Source organism: Dendrobates tinctorius, unplaced genomic scaffold, assembly GCF_039654945.1.
Source record: "Dendrobates tinctorius isolate UK_male_01 unplaced genomic scaffold, ASM3965494v1 ptg000384l, whole genome shotgun sequence".
Classification (NCBI taxonomy): domain Eukaryota; kingdom Metazoa; phylum Chordata; class Amphibia; order Anura; family Dendrobatidae; genus Dendrobates; species Dendrobates tinctorius.
Window position 1 is genome coordinate 2,022,602 of NW_027362050.1, and position 16,141 is coordinate 2,038,742.

Here is a 16,141-nt window from a genome sequence, read left to right on the forward strand (position 1 = left end):
GCAGATTTTCACTGATGGCTGTCCGTAACATCCGCATTTTTGCGGATCCGCCAATATTTTGGCGCCTGCTGACCTGACCGAACGGAGCCTGTAACGTTTTTTCTCCCTCCGGATCCGCTATTCTGTGTTTTAACCCACAATTCTGTCTGGCTGCAACTCTCTCAATTTTCACCATCGGCGGATCCGTACATCCGCCAATCCTCTGCCACACGTTTCTGTCACTCCGCCTGCGGATCCGTTTTCCGCTATTTTGGCGGATTTGGACTGACAGAAAAAACTGAAGTGTGAAACAGGCCTAAGATATAAAGCTCAAGTGTATATGTTGCAAACCCCGCCGCTCACTATGATGTCAGAATGGTTGACTATGGGATGGCGGATATGTATGATGGGTATATGGGCACGGGACTATGAGATGAAGGATGTGTGATGGGTATATGGGCACGGGACTATGGGATGGAGGATATGTATGATGGGTATATGGGCACGGGACTATGAGATGAAGGATGTGTGATGGGTATATGGGCACGGGACTATGAGATGAAGGATGTGTGATGGGTATATGGGCACTCGACTATGGGATGGGATGTATGATGGGTATATGGGCACTCGACTATGGGATGGAGGATATGTATGATGGGTATATGGGCACGAGAATATGGGATGGAGGATAATTATAATTTGCTATTACTAACCACAGTTAGTTACTATGCCCGGGCATCGCCGGGCTCTTCAGCTAGTCTAATATATAAAGCTGGATGTGTGTGTATGTATGTATGTGTGTATGTGTGTGTATGTATGTCCGGGATTGGCATCTGCACCGTCGCAGATACAGCCACAAAATTTTGCACAGTCACACGTCTGGACCCCGAGAGCGTCATAGGCAATGTTGTGAGGCAACATTTTAACCCCGCGTGTTCCAGTTCACCAATTTTGCATATTATCATTTCTATGCTGTTATCATCCTTCTGTAAAGCTGGAAATAACACAATTTATTACCGTGCCAACACAGACCACCCTCTGACACAGACTGCAGGGGGAGCCCAGTATCACACAGGATAGGATTAGATACATGGCTCAGCAGTCAGTATCAAACAGGATAGGATTAGATACACTGCTCAGCAGACAGTATCAAACAGGAGAGGATTAGATTCACGGCTCAGCAGACGGTATCACACAGGATAGGATTAGATGCACTGCTCAGCAGTCAGTATCACACAGGATAGGATTAGATACACTGCTCAGCAGTCAGTATCACACACGATAGTATTAGATACACGGCTCAGCAGAAAGTATCACACAGAAGAGGATTAGGTACACAGCTCAGCAGACATTATCACACAGGATAGGGTTAGATACACAGCTCAGAAAAAGCATGTGCCAAAGGAGAGGACATTTTCATTCCAAGAATTCCACTCATTCCATCTGATTTGTTTTTTTATTTTAACCGTATCCAGTTTCCAGTTCAACTGCTATTTGCAATGTCCATTAACAATGCTCAGGGACAGTCCTTCAAAGTAGTAGGGATCGATTTGCAATCTCCATGCTTTTGTCATGGTCAACTTTACATGATCTGTTCAAGAGTTGGAACTGCCAAAAATCTGTTCATCTTTGCACCAAAAGGAAAAACCAAAAATCTTGAATAAGATGAAAATAAAATACTATCAATACTTGGGTAATCGTTTAGTTAATTTGTGTTGCAAATCTGTAGTGTTGAATATATGATGTGAAATGGTTTTATGTGCAATATAATCATTATAATTTGTTATAACTAACCACAGTTGGTTACTATGCCCAGGCAGCACCGGTCTCTTCAGCTAGTATATATATAAATATATATACAGTTGTGGCCAAAAGTATTGACACCCCTGCAATTCTGTCAGATAATACTCAGTTTCTTCCTGAAAATGATTGCAAACACAAATTCTTTGGTATTATTATCTTCATTTAATTTCTCTTAAATGAAAAAACACAAAAAGAATTGTCCTAAAGCCAAATTGGATATAATTCCACACCAAACATAAAAAAAGAGGGTGGACAAAAGTATTGGCACTAGTGTTGAGCATTCCGATACCGCAAGTATCGGGTATCGGCCGATATTAGCGGTATCGGAATTCCGATACTGACTTCCGATACTTTTGTCATATCGGATTCCGGAAGCGGAATCGGAAGTTCCCATCATGCTATGAGCCTGCTTGCTTTGATTAAGCCAATGGGAATCCTCCGAAGTGTGGGCACATCCTGTTAGGCATGTAGGCATGTTATCTATTGGCATGGCTGTGATTGGCTGCCGAAATGATGTCATGATGCACTATAAAAGCCACCGCAGCCGCCATTTCTGGTCACTCTGCTGTGAATTCAGTTAGGGACAGGCTGCTGTAGAAGACTGTGAGGGACAGTTAGAAATAGCGATTCCACCAAACATCTAGTGCTTTACCCAGGCTACATAAACCACCACTGTAGCCTTCTTTGCCCTAGCAGCAGTGTTCACAGCTGTCTGCAAGGGCTGTGTGAGTGCAGCTCACGCTGTGGAGTGGGTCCTGCAGCCACGTCAGACTGTAGGCCACCCAGTGTGATCACTGCTGCCTCATACATCTTTTAATTTTTGAGCTGCATTTTTTACATAATTTCAATCTAGTGTGCTTCCGTCCGTATCCATATACGTTGGTTGCAAACACTAGTAGTAGACAGCGGAGCCTTTCTGCAGCCTTTCAGTGCTAGTGTCCACTTTGCTGCACTGTTCACGGCTGTCTGAGAGGTCTCTGACTGTGTGTGAGTGCAGCTCACGCTGAGTAGTGTGTCCTGCAGCTACGTCTGGTTGTAGGACGCTCAGCGTGTCACTGCCTCACACATTTTTCTTTTATTGCAGCTCATTTTTTCTTCTATTAGTGTGCATCCATCCGTCTCCATCTACGGTGGTTGCAAACACTATATAGGAGTACACAGCGGAGCCTTTCTGCAGCCTGTCAGTGCCAGTGCCCACTTAGCTGCACTGTTCACGGCTGTCTGAGAGGTCTCTGACTGTGTGTGAGTGCAGCTCACGCATAGTAGAGTGTCCTGCAGCTACGTCTGGTTGTAGGACGCTCAACGTGCGTCACTGCCTCACACATATTTGTCTTTGAGTGCAGCTCATTTTTTCTTCTCCTATTAGTGTGCATCCATCCGTATCCATCAACATTGGTTGGTTGCAAACACTATATAGGAGTAGATAGAGGAGCCTTTTTTTCTGGCTTGTGCCCTGCCGGCACAGCCAGATTAGTATTACCCAATTTTTTTGGAGCCTCATCTTTTGCATTGTAGGTTACCTGCCTGCATTGTAATAGCTCCAAAAAGTTGGTGATACTATCAGTTTCAATTCTTTGTTCACATACTTTGAGTTTATTTCCAACAAAGAAACCACAAAAAAAGTTCACCAAACACTACATTTGGAACTTGTGTAGGCCACATCAGCTCCTATTAAAGTGTAGTCCACACACACACACTTGATAAAATTAGTGCTTCTTGTACCTTTAACCAGCTGTTCAGGAATAAGCACACTAAGGCCCCCCTTTGTACTTTTCTGCCTATCTTAAGCAGTCTGGCAAGATGAAGAAGGCAGGGAGTAAGGCGCGTGGGCGTGGAGTTTCAGCAGGGAGAGGACGTGGGGATTCTGCAGGGAGAGGACGTGGGGATTCTGCAGGTAGAGGACGTGGTGATTCTGGGCCTGCTGCGGGCACCAGTGGATCAGCATCCCCCAGTTTTAGCAGGCAACAGTCCTTTATGCGCAGCTTTGTAGGACCTCAACGTACCCCACTACTCCCCACGGGAGGAACAAATTGAAGCCGTTGTCGGATGGATGGCAGCTAATGCATCGACTTCAATTACTTCCACAGCCTCTCAGGACCAGAGCACCGAAGAGCAACCATCTGTCTCTTCACCACCTGCCAAAGTGCCCAGGCCGTCAGAGAGACATGGACAGGAGCCATCACAGTCTCTACTTCTGTTCTCGGAATCTGTTGGCTTGGAAAGAGGGGGCCAGCCAAGCAGCATTCCTGAATGTGAAGAAGAGGGAGTATGCAGTGATGCGCAACTTCTTTGTCCCTCTGAATCTGAAGAGGCGAGTGGGCCAGTGCCTATGGTCAGCACACCTCAGTACGCATCAGATGATGACGAGACTCAGTTGCCACTTTCTGGTGCGTACGGTGCTGGTGAGACAACCCCGGAGAAGCAGCTGTTTGAAGAGGGGAGGGAAGATTATGAGGTCCTTGACCCATCATGGCGTGAGGAACAGGAAGGTGGTGGGAGCAGCTCGGAGGAAGAGATTCCCCTACCGGCCAAAACAGGAGGCAGAGGGAGGGGGAAGACTTGGTTGCCTGTACCCTCCACTTCGGCACCCGTTAGGAGCATTCCTCATTCCAAAGGCAAAACGGGCGCTCCCAAGAGTTGCAGTGCGTGGTCCTTTTTTGATACAGTTGCAGATGACATTTGCTTTGTCAAATGCAAGCTATGTCATCAGATAACTAGTTATGGGAATGTGGACAGAGCAGGCGACATTGCCGGACACACATCAGGGGATTAACTGACCGGACTGAACACCTGTAACACAGGAACAAGTGTGGATTGTGCAGACGCCACTTCGGAGCTGTAACTGGCGGGGTTGGAGGACAGGGGAAATACGAAAATCAGTGCAGCCACAGGCCTAAGTGGAGCTTGGTTAAAATTAGTAGAAGTCTACAACCGATCTTAAAATTTCTTCAATGCAGCCTCAGCCTGCTCCGTGCTTGTCCCTGGGCTTCAACACAGCCAGTTGTTGCTCGGAAGTGCCGTCTTCACAGAGTAAAACACTAGCTCCTGTGTTTGTGGGGTTCAGTAACGTCAGCTGTTCCCCTGCTGTTTTGATGGCAATCTGTCCTGCTGCCTTCCAATTGACAGCACATCAGGCCTCAGCCTGCTAAGTGCTTGTCCCTGGGCTCCAACATCGCCAGTTGCTGCTCATAACTGACTTTGGCACGGGTACTCCCTCCTGCCCAGCTTGGTTCCAGCCCTGCCTGCTGTTTCCGGGAAGTGTCAATGTCAGTTTGCCACCCCAAGTTGCCATGTCGTGTTGCGGTTGGGTTAGCCGAGGCTAGGGTGCCAGCAGTTTAGGTGCTTCCTATGTGGACTGCGGGTTCTGGTAAGAAAGGCTTGTTCCGTAGTGCCAGTAGGACAAGCACCCCCTGTAGGACTGTGTGATTCGGTAACTGCGGCCAGCTTGCGGCATGCCAACTTTGCTTTTCAGGGGTAACTTCTGCTACCCCTGCGGGTTCCAGCACCGTCAGCTGGTTCTCGTCAGAGCCTTTGGCCTAGGTGCCTCCATCTCGGTATCCGAGTTCCAGCAACGTCTGCTGGTCCTTGGTAGTGCTTTGTAGCACAGGTACCTCCTGCTTAGTAACCGGGTTCCAGCACTGTCAGCTGGTCCTCAGTTGTGCCATTGGCTCTTATTCCTTCTGCTGCCCCTCCGGGTGCCAGCACTGTCAGCTGGTCCTCGCTATTTCCATTTGCTCTTGCAGCTTATGCTACCCCTCCGGGTTCCAGCACCGTCAGCTGGTTCTCGTCAGAGCCTTTGGCCTAGGTGCCTCCATCTCGGTATCCGAGTTCCGGCAACGTCTGCTGGTCCTTGGTAGTGCTTTGTAGCACAGGTACCTCCTGCTTAGTAACCGGGTTCCAGCACCGTCAGCTGGTCCTCGGTAGTGCCATTGGCCCTTGTTCCTTCTGCTGCCCCTCCGGGTGCCAGTACCGTCAGCTGGTTCAAGAGGACAAAGAACAGGAAGACAACCACCACGATGCAGAACAACAAGAGAGAGAAGACAAAGAAGCATAAAAAAACAAAGCAGAAGAACATTAAGCATAAGACTAATACTCTGAGCAAATGATATTATCTTATTTATAAGCAGAAGAAGACTAAGCAGTGTATGGGGGTGAGTCCGTTCCTCCTCGTGGTGCCCCTGGAAAAGGCCTGCTGCTGCAGGCCAAACTGAACGCGGACAAATCCTGTTGTAAATCTTTTGTGACAGGCAGAATGGAAGGTGTAAACTTCTAACTTTTCTAGATAACAACTACAGGAATGCCTGACACAAATAAGAATATGATGAAGAAGAATAGGAAGATGATGAAGAAGTTGAATATGTAGAATAATAATTGTTGAATAAGGCCTCTTTCACACATCAGTTTTTTGCCTTCAGGCGCGATCCGGCTTTTTTTTGTAAAACCGGATCCGGCAAAATGCAATGCCGGATCCGGTTTTTCCCCATTGACTTGCATTAGCGCCGGATCGTGCCGGATGGCATTGCGTTTCATCCGTTTTTTGCCGGATCCGGCAACTTGTCTCATTCCGGCGTCTGGAAAAAACGGCTACTGTAACGTTTTTTGTCTCCGGCGAAAAAGCCGGAAGTGCCGGATCCGGCGCTTCCAGCTTTTTGCTACAATGAAAGTCTATGGGCGCCGGAATGCGCCGGATCCAGAAAAAGACGGATCCAGCCACCGGATCCGGTTTTTTTAAGTCTGCGCATGCTCAGATCCAATTGGCCAGCCCCAAGGAACAGAGACGGATCCAGCAAAAAAACGGATCCGTTTCTACAGTTCTCCAAAATTTATGCCGGATCCGTTTTTTCTAAAAAAAGCCGGATCCTGCCTGACGGCAAAAAACTGATGTGTGAAAGTAGCCTAAGAAGAATATGAAGAATGTAAGAAAAGGAAGAAGAAGAAGAATGTAAAAAAAGGAAGTAGAAGAATTTAAAAAAAGGAAGAAGAAGAAGAAGAATGTAAAAAAAGGAATAAGAAGAAGAATGTAAAAAAAGGAAGTAGAAGAATGTAAAAAAAGGAAGAAGAAGAAGAATGTAAAATAAGGAATAAGAAGAAGAAGAAGGTAAAAAAAGGAAGAAGAAGAAGAAAGAAGAAGAAAGAAGAAGAAGACATACATGTCTGGCAAAATATAAATGAGGCTAACATAGTCAATATCTTTGTAACTCCTAACGTCTTTAAAAAAAAAGTTTAATTCCTGCTATTCCATTTGATTGGGCTAAACCTCTATGGCTTTAATGTCTCCTCCACCTCCCACAATACATTCTACATTATTCTTAGTTGTTTTTCTTCATGTAGAATTAACCTACAAGGAAAGAAAGGGTTTTTTTTAATTCCGATATTTTGGCCCCATTGACTTGCATTGGTTCCCGGTATCGGAATCGGCGATACCGATACTTTTTTTTAAGATCGGCCGATCCATTCCGATCCGATATTTTCAAGTATCGGCTGGTATCGCTCAACTCTAATTGGCACTGTTCAAAAAGTCATGTAATGCTTCTCTAATTTGTGTAAGTAGCTGCACCTGTAACTTACCTGTGGCACCTAACAGGTGTTGGCAATAACTAAATCACACTTGCAGCCAGTTGACATGGATTAAAGTTGACTCAACCTGTGTCCTTGTGTGTACCACATTGAGCATGGAGAAAAGAAAGAAGACCAAAGAACTGTCTGATGACTTGAGAAACCAAATTGTGAGGAAGCATGAGCAATCTCAAGGCTACAAGTCCATCTCCAAAGACCTGAATGTTCCTGTGTCTACCGTGCGCAGTGTCATCAAGAAGTTTAAAGCCCATGGCACTGTGGCTAACCTCCCTAGATGTGGACGGAAAAGAAAAATTGACAAGAGATTTCAACGCAAGATTGTGCGGATGTTGGATAAAGAACCTCGACTAACATCCAAACAAGTTCAAGCTGCCCTGCAGTCCGAGGGTACAACAGTGTCAACCCGTACTATCCATCGGCGTCTGAATGAAAAGGGACTGTATGGTAGGAGACCCAGGAAGACCCCACTTCTTACCCCGAGAAATAAAAAAGCCAGGCTGGAGTTTGCCAAAACTCACCTGAAAAAGTCTAAAACGTTTTGGAAGAATGCAAAGGCATCAACATAGAGTTTACAGGAGAAAAAAAAGAGGCATTCAAAGAAAAGAACATGGTCCCTACAGTCAAACATGGCGGAGGTTCCCTGATGTTTTGGGGTTGCTTTGCTGCCTCTGGCACTGGACTGCTTGACCGTGTGCATGGCATTATGAAGTCTGAAGACTACCAACAAATTTTGCAGCATAATGTAGGGCCCAGTGTGAGAAAGCTGGGTCTCCCTCAGAGGTCATGGGTCTTCCAACAGGACAATGACCCAAAACACACTTCAAAAAGCACTAGAAAATGGTTTGAGAGAAAGCACTGGAGACTTCTAAGGTGGCCAGCAATGAGTCCAGACCTGAATCCCATAGAACACCTGTGGAGAGATCTAAAAATGGCAGTTTGGAGAAGGCACCCTTCTAATATCAGGGACCTGGAGCAGTTTGCCAAAGAAGAATGGTCTAAAATTCCAGCAGAGCAATGTAAGAAACTCATTGATGGTTACCGGAAGCGGTTGGACGCAGTTATTTTGGCTAAAGGTTGTGCAACCAAGTATTAGGCTGAGGGTGCCAATACTTTTGTCTGGCCCATTTTTGGAGTTTTGTGTGAAATGATCAATGTTTTGCTTTTTGCTTCTTTCTCTTTTGTGTTTTTTCATTTAAGACAAATTAAATGAAGATAATAATACCAAAGAATTTGTGTTTGCAATCATTTTCAGGAAGAAACTGAGTATTATCTGACAAAATTGCAGGGGTGTCAATACTTTTGGCCACAACTGTACACACTAAAAACCCAATCAAAAACTCCTTATCTGAAAAGCAACGCAAGTCATATGAATAGAATAAACTTTCAGGCATATCATTTCAATAAAAAAATCCCTGTGAACAAGGGGAAAAAAATAATGTAAAAATAAGTTTGAAAAAATTGTGAAAATGTTAAAATTTCGATTCGACCCCCCCCCCCTTTTCCCAGTTTAAAAAATAAAGGAAAAAAATTAAACTTTGCTCCCGACTCATCCGTAAAAATTCAGTCTATCAAAACGTAAAGTACAATAAGTCGACAACACCATGAACAAAAAATAAAAGAAGGAAATGCAAGAATTACTGTTAAAGAATGCAATCAAAGTGATGATCAAATTGTAATATGCACCCCAGAATTGTATCAATGAAAGCATCAGCCCACCGTGTGAAAAACAAGCCCTCACACCACTCCATTGCTGGAAAAACTAAAAAAAAAAAAAAGTTATTGGGCTTAGAAAATGGTGACGAAAACAATTTTCTTTTTTAAAAAAAGTCTGACTTTTAGGGATTGAACATATAAACAAGAGATCAAACTTGGAAGAAAGGGTAGAAAAAAAAATAAAGCTCAAAAATAAAAGAAAATGTCTGGTTGTTAAAGGGTTAAAGACCGTTTCTACTGTGACATCATAACATTATCATACAGCCTATGCATTATATATAAACACGTATAACCGTCATACACAGCCAGTAAATAAACCCGCTGCTGTCACTTGGCGGTTGTAGGGAAACCGATATCCCATATATTCCATGAGTGTCCAGCAGAGGGAGTCTGTATAAGAATTTGAAGGCTGGTGTGACTCCTCTTTTTTAACATTGGCCTCATCCCATGACTAAACCTTTGTCATCTTCCGTTTCCTGTGCACCTGTGTGACCAGATTTGGAACAATGCTGCTAATTCCTTGAGTCTGTTTTACCATGGTTTGTATGTAGGCTGGTCAGTTTTTATGCGTGGCCCTTGACCACAAACACGGCTTGTTACATGAGGCAAACAAATATATACTGATGCCATGCAGCAGATCGATTACAGTCTCTCAGTGTTGACACAAACGGGACAGTTATACAATAAAAGCAAAAAACTTGATAGTTACACAACAGCGTTGGTATAGTGCTTGGTGGTTACACTTCAGTCCTGAGGCACAGAATGTGATGGTTACACAACAAGGTTCAGCTGACAGTCCAATGTGTACGGAGGCGCCATCCAACTGATGGTCAGGAGAGATGTCAGTTGCGCATGTCTTATTTCAGACTTACGATCATGTTGTTCTTCCTGAGATAAGCCTCCAGTTGATGCCAGAACACAGGAGCTCGGTTGAGCGAGCGCTCTTCTGTATGGGAGCGTCGTCTCAGATGGCTGTCAGTTGAAGCATCCGCCGGCCGATAGCCATCTAATGTGTATGGTCAGCCTCCGCTGGTTCCTATGTATTCATAAACTTTCTTACTGATTTTGTGTCTGTCTACTACATGTTTAGAACTGGAAAAAGATATTCTAATTAGGTGATTAGTTTGTAAATCTACAGTAGTAGTGTTTCTTGTTACTCACCACTCCTGGCTCCCTGCCTTTCCTGCTGGCTCCATCCGTTCATCTGCATGTTGGATTGCTATAGTAAAAAAGCACACTCCAGAGATGTCTCGCTACCTGGCCTTATAGGGCAGCTCAGGCGGCTGAATGCTGACTGAGTATTCAGGTAGTTGACATCCACACTATTACATTTCCTGCTGATTTCAGTGCCACGGTCCCTGTCTTTCTTCTGCCACGATTGTCTCCCACTGTTTTTCGCACATTGGGTTATTATAGTTACCATGTGCCCTCCAGTGATTTTTGCTACCTAGCCTTATAGTCTACCTCAGGTAGTTGGATGTTGCCTGAGTATTCAGGTAGTTGGCATATACATCACTACTTTTCATGCTTTCTCTGTCATAGCTCAGATACTGAGTCTCCTGACAAACTCAGACATTAGGCTCTGCTCCACCTGCCGTACTCTGCTACATCAGTATTGTGAGCCTTTTAATCAACCCAGCTCTGCTCCATCTGCTGGGCTTTGGTATATCCATAATGAGAGTCCTGTGATCAACTCAGTCCTGCTGTATCGCTGGGCTGTGCTGCATTGCTCTACTTTGTTTATCTTGTCTCCATTCCACCTCTGGTCTCATGCCCGTCTGCTACATTGCTTGTTTACTCGGCCCTGCTGCTATCCTGACTCGGCCTCTTCAATCTGTCTGGGCTAAGTCTCTGACTTCGTCCTGGAATACTCCTAAATTCCTCCAGTTGCCATCCAGTTTCTTCAGCCTCCGTTGTTTCATCCGCACCGCCTTGCTGCAGCAAGGTCATCTGTCTGTGCCTTACCACAACTGCTCAGTCGGGCAAAGGGCTTCAAGGATCCATGAGAGTCATAACACTTCTGAAGAGGTTTTTTTTACCTGATGGAGTGCTTTCTACATGAAGTCAGACTTTTCCAGAATCAATTCACTAAATTCTTTGTTTATGTCTTCGATGAGTTACTGGTTAAGCTTCCAGTAATGACCATTTCTGCTACGGGTGCTGTGGGAGCCATCATACTATGTAATGGGGGATAAGGTGGACATCATACTGCATAGGGGGCTGTGTTGGACTTCATCTATAATATAACGCTGTAAGCGTCACTCTGTCCGAAGCCTTTATAGACTACGCAAGCGCGACACGCCTGCGCAGTCTGGCTCCAGACAGAATGAGGCATCTAGCGGTGAGGAGTGTGTATGGCGCCGGAGATGGCGGTACCGTACACACTGCATACAGTCAATCTCTGACGCCATACTTACATACCTGAGCGGGAGGAGCGTTGCCGCGGCGCTTCTCTTCGGCTGGAGACCGGGGTAGGAGTGCGGCCGGAATCGCGCATGCGCGATCCGGCGCCATTTTACTGAAGACACGCTTGCAGTGTGTCTTCAGCAATATGGCACCGGACAGCGCTATGCGCATGCGCGATTCCGGCCTCACTCCTGCCCCGGCCTCCAGCAGAACGTGACAGTGCTGGAGCACAGGAAAGAAGGGTGAGTATAAATGTTTTTTTTTTTTTTTTGGATGTGTGTAGTTTTAATAGGAGTGAGGGGACCATGCATGCCAGGATAGGGGAGGTGAGGTAGCCATGCATACCAGGATTGGGGAGTGAGAGGGCCATGCATACCAGGATTGGGGGGTGAGGGGGCCATGCACGCCAGGATAGGGGAGGGGTGAGAGGACCATGCATACCAGGATTGGGGGGTGAGGGGGCCATGCATACCAGGATTGGGGGGGGTGAGAGGACCATGCATACCAGGATTGGGGGGTGAGGGGGCAATGCATACCAGGATAGGGGAGGTGAGAGGGCCATGCATACCAGGATTGGGGGGTGAGGGGGCCATGCATGCCAGGATAGGGGGATGAGGGGGACCATGCATACCAGGATTGGGGGTGAGGGGGCCATGCATACCAGGATAGGGGAGGTGAGAGGGCCATGCATACCAGGATTGGGGGGTGAGGGGGCCATGCATGCCAGGATAGGGGGGGTGAGAGGACCATGCATACCAGGATTGGGGGTGAGGGGGCCATGCATACCAGGATAGGGGAGGTGAGAGGGCCATGCATACCAGGATTGGGGGGTGAGGGGGCCATGCATGCCAGGATAGGGGGGGTGAGAGGACCATGCATACCAGGATTGGGGGGTGAGGGGGCCATGCATACCAGGATTGGGGGATGAGGGGTACCATGCATACCAGGATAGGGGGGTGAGGGGACCATGCATACCAGGATTGGGGGGTGAGGGGGCCATGCATACCAGGATTCGGGGATGAGGGCTACCATGCATACCAGGATAGGGAGGTGAGGGGACCATGCATACCAGGATAGGGGGGTGAGGGGGCCATGCACACCAGGATAGGGGGGGGTGAGAGGACCATGCATACCAGGATTGGGGGGTGAGGGGGCCATGCATACCAGGATTGGGGGGGGGTGAGAGGACCATGCATACCAGGATTGGGGGGTGAGAGGGCCATGCATACCAGGATTGGGGGGTGAGGGGGCCATGCATGCCAGGATAGGGGGGGGGGTGAGAGGACCATGCATACCAGGATTGGGGGGTGAGGGGGCCATGCATACCAGGATAGGGGAGGTTAGAGGGCCATGCATACCAGGATTGGGGGGTGAGGGGCCCATGCATACCAGGATTGGGGGATGAGGGGTACCATGCATACCAGGATAGGGGGGTGAGGGGACCATGCATACCAGGATTGGGGGATGAGGGGTACCATGCATGCCAGGATTGGGGGATGAGGGATACCATGCATACCAGGATTGGGGGATGAGGGGTACCATGCATACCAGGATAGGGGGTGAGGAGACCATTCATACCAGGATTGGGGGATGAGGGGTACCATGCATGCCAGGATTGGGGGATGAGGGGTACCATGCATGCCAGGATTGGGGGATGAGGGATACCATGCATACCAGGATTGGGGGGTGAGGGGCCCATGCATACCAGGATAGGGGGTGAGGAGACCATTCATACCAGGATAGGGGGGTGAGAGGGCCATGCATACCAGGATTGGGGGATGAGGGGTACCATGCATGCCAGGATTGGGGGATGAGGGATACCATGCATACCAGGATAGGGGGTGAGGGGACCATACATGCCAGGATAGGGATGAGGGAGTACCATGCATACCAGGATTGGGGGATGAGGGGTACCATGCATACCAGGATAGGAATGAGGGGTGCCATGCGTACCAGGATAGGAGGGTGGCAGCACATAGCAGGATTGGAGACCATATACCAATAAAAATGCTCGCCACCCAGGCGTAGAACGGGTTCATAGCTAGTAACATATATTTGGGGCTGTTGAGAATATACTGTATGGGCGGCTCAGGGCTGTGGTGACCATCTTACTATGTAGGAGGACAGTGTGGGGAGGTGGTACAGTTTAGAGAGGACAACAATGGGGGCAGGATGAGGTCATAGTGTGAAAAAGGGACATAGTATGAATATGGAGAGGAGGGCAGTGTGAAATGGGGTCACAGTATGGAGAGAGATTACCATGGAGGGGGGACAGTGTGGAGCAATAGAGAATGTAAGGAAAAACAGTGGAGAACAGACAGCCATGGTATAGGCTGTGGATCATAAGGGCAGACAGTGTGGTGGTTATAGCTGATAAAGGCAGACAGTGGGGCGGTTATGGCTGATAATATCAGAAATTAGGGAGGGTATACCTCATTAAGGGGGACAGTGTGGCAGGTGGAACTCACAAGGGCAGACAGTGTGGAGGCCATATACCATAGGAGGCTAATTTAGGTCATAATATGGACAGGTATTTTTATGTAGAGGGCATTTTAATAACACTCTTATTTTTAAGAGCACCGTGTCGGGATGTGCTGCATAAGACTAGAAAAGAAGAAAGTTTGCAGAAAAGAGCTGTGGATGCGAAAAGTCATCATAGCATCTGGACAAGATGGAGAAGAAAAGAAAGAAACTACTCAGAGAAGATGTCACATATAAAGTACCTGGATGTAAATGCTTACTTGTTGATACGGACTACGTCTCATCAGTATTGTTTTTCTTGTATGGTTCACAGTCTGATAATGACTGATAGCAACAACTCCCAGCATCTCCTTAGTATTGTTAAGGAAATACTGAGAGTTGTAGGTTCATGTGATACAATTGTATATGGGCCTGACTTGACATTACAATTCATTGCTGTGCTAAGCTTGGTGATATATTCATGCACTGATGGTGGTTCTAGTGACGTATTCATGTACTGATGATGGTACTGGTGTTGTATTTATTTACTGACCGTGGTTCTTGTGATGTATTCATGTACTGATGGAGGTTCTGATGATGCATTAATATACCAATTGTGGTTCTGATGATGCATTTATCTACTGATGGAAGTTCTGGTGATGTATTCCTGTACTGATGGTGGTTCTAGTGACCTATTAATTTACAGATGATGATTCTGGTGCTGTTTATGCACTGTTGATGGCTCTGGTGATGTATTCATGTATTGATGATGGTTCTGGTGATGAATACAGCACTCCAGAATCATCATCACTACGTGAATAAATCACCAGAGCCATCAATAGTACTTGAATTCAGCACCAGAACAACTATCACTACACGAATACCACCATCAGTACAGGAATACGAGACCAGAACAATCACTACACGAATACTTTACCAGAACCACTATCCATACAGGAATATGCACCAGAACCACCATCAGTGTTGTCACAAACTGTATTTGTTGCATGACAGATATAAAAACTATCATACATATCCCTTTATAATGGTGTCTGTTTAGCTTCCACTGGGGTTTCTGCTAAATGCCACACCCCTTAATTGAAGCCAAATGGCACCCATTATAGTTAAGTAATATTAGTATCCATGACTGTGCGTCGGTATGACATTTAAAATATAGGATGTCAGGGATTAATAGCGCTATTTTTCCTTGGTATTGTGTAAATGGTTTGAAAGCGATGAATGATTCCATAGCCATATAACGGAAACTCCCCAGTGTGCCTCACCTCTAAAGTACACAGCTTTTTTATTTATTTCTGGTATTTTTTGAAGATTTTTTTCACTTTTGGTGAAACGGGTAACAATTCTAGTGGAAGTAGTCAGAGCTTGTTACCTGACTCATCGGGGGGGGAGGGGAGCGCGTTAGGGGTCCTTTTACCTTAGTCTCTGACCCATTCCTTACATGGGGGCTGAGGGTTCATGTGAGTTGGCGCCATCGCCTTCATCTGCCTCGGGCACCAAAATACCTTGTCCCGGCCCTGGGTTGAAGGCATCGCAAAATGGCATCTGGGGCCACAGATGTCCCCCTGAGCTTATGTATTATTATACTTTCTTTTTCGTTATACAGTACTTTCAGAATAACATAGAGGTTTTAATCCGAGAGCAAATATGTCTTCATAACTTCCGAAAATGTAACTTTGGGTGGTAGGGAATGCCTTTCATGTACTTCCCAACCTAAAATGTGAGTGTGCTTTTTCTGCTCACCTTCCTGGCCTCGTAGAATACCAGTATATTTTACCTTTTTGAGCCGGATTTCTTCACTTCGCCCTCCTGGCCTCGTAGAATACTATTATATTTTACTTTTTCAGTCTGATTTCTTCAGCTCGCTCCTTGATTTCCCGGTTCCAACCAGAAAGGTCAACTTTCTTCTTACACATAGGGAAAACTTCTAATGTATAGCCTTCGTTTTACAAAAAAAATTGTCAGCCGACATCACTGCCTTAATTTCGCCACAATTCATCTGAATTCACACTCTGTTACTATAGTAACCGCACAAAGGGTTTTGATTAATTGCATACAGTCAGTGGATGAAGCTTTAACAGGCTTACCTTTCTATAATTTATGCCATGGCATGCCACAAGCGGGGAATTGTCTGCCATGCACAGCGTATGACAAAAGCAAACAAAAGCCGTGCAAACATAATGCC

At 46.4% G+C, this 16,141-nt stretch overlaps 1 protein-coding gene across 1 annotated transcript in view; it reads left to right on the forward strand.

The window, feature by feature from the left end:
• Positions 1–16,141, forward strand: part of CCDC85B (coiled-coil domain containing 85B) — a 40,604-nt gene that overhangs the window by 1,045 nt on the left and 23,418 nt on the right. The window lies entirely within an intron of this gene.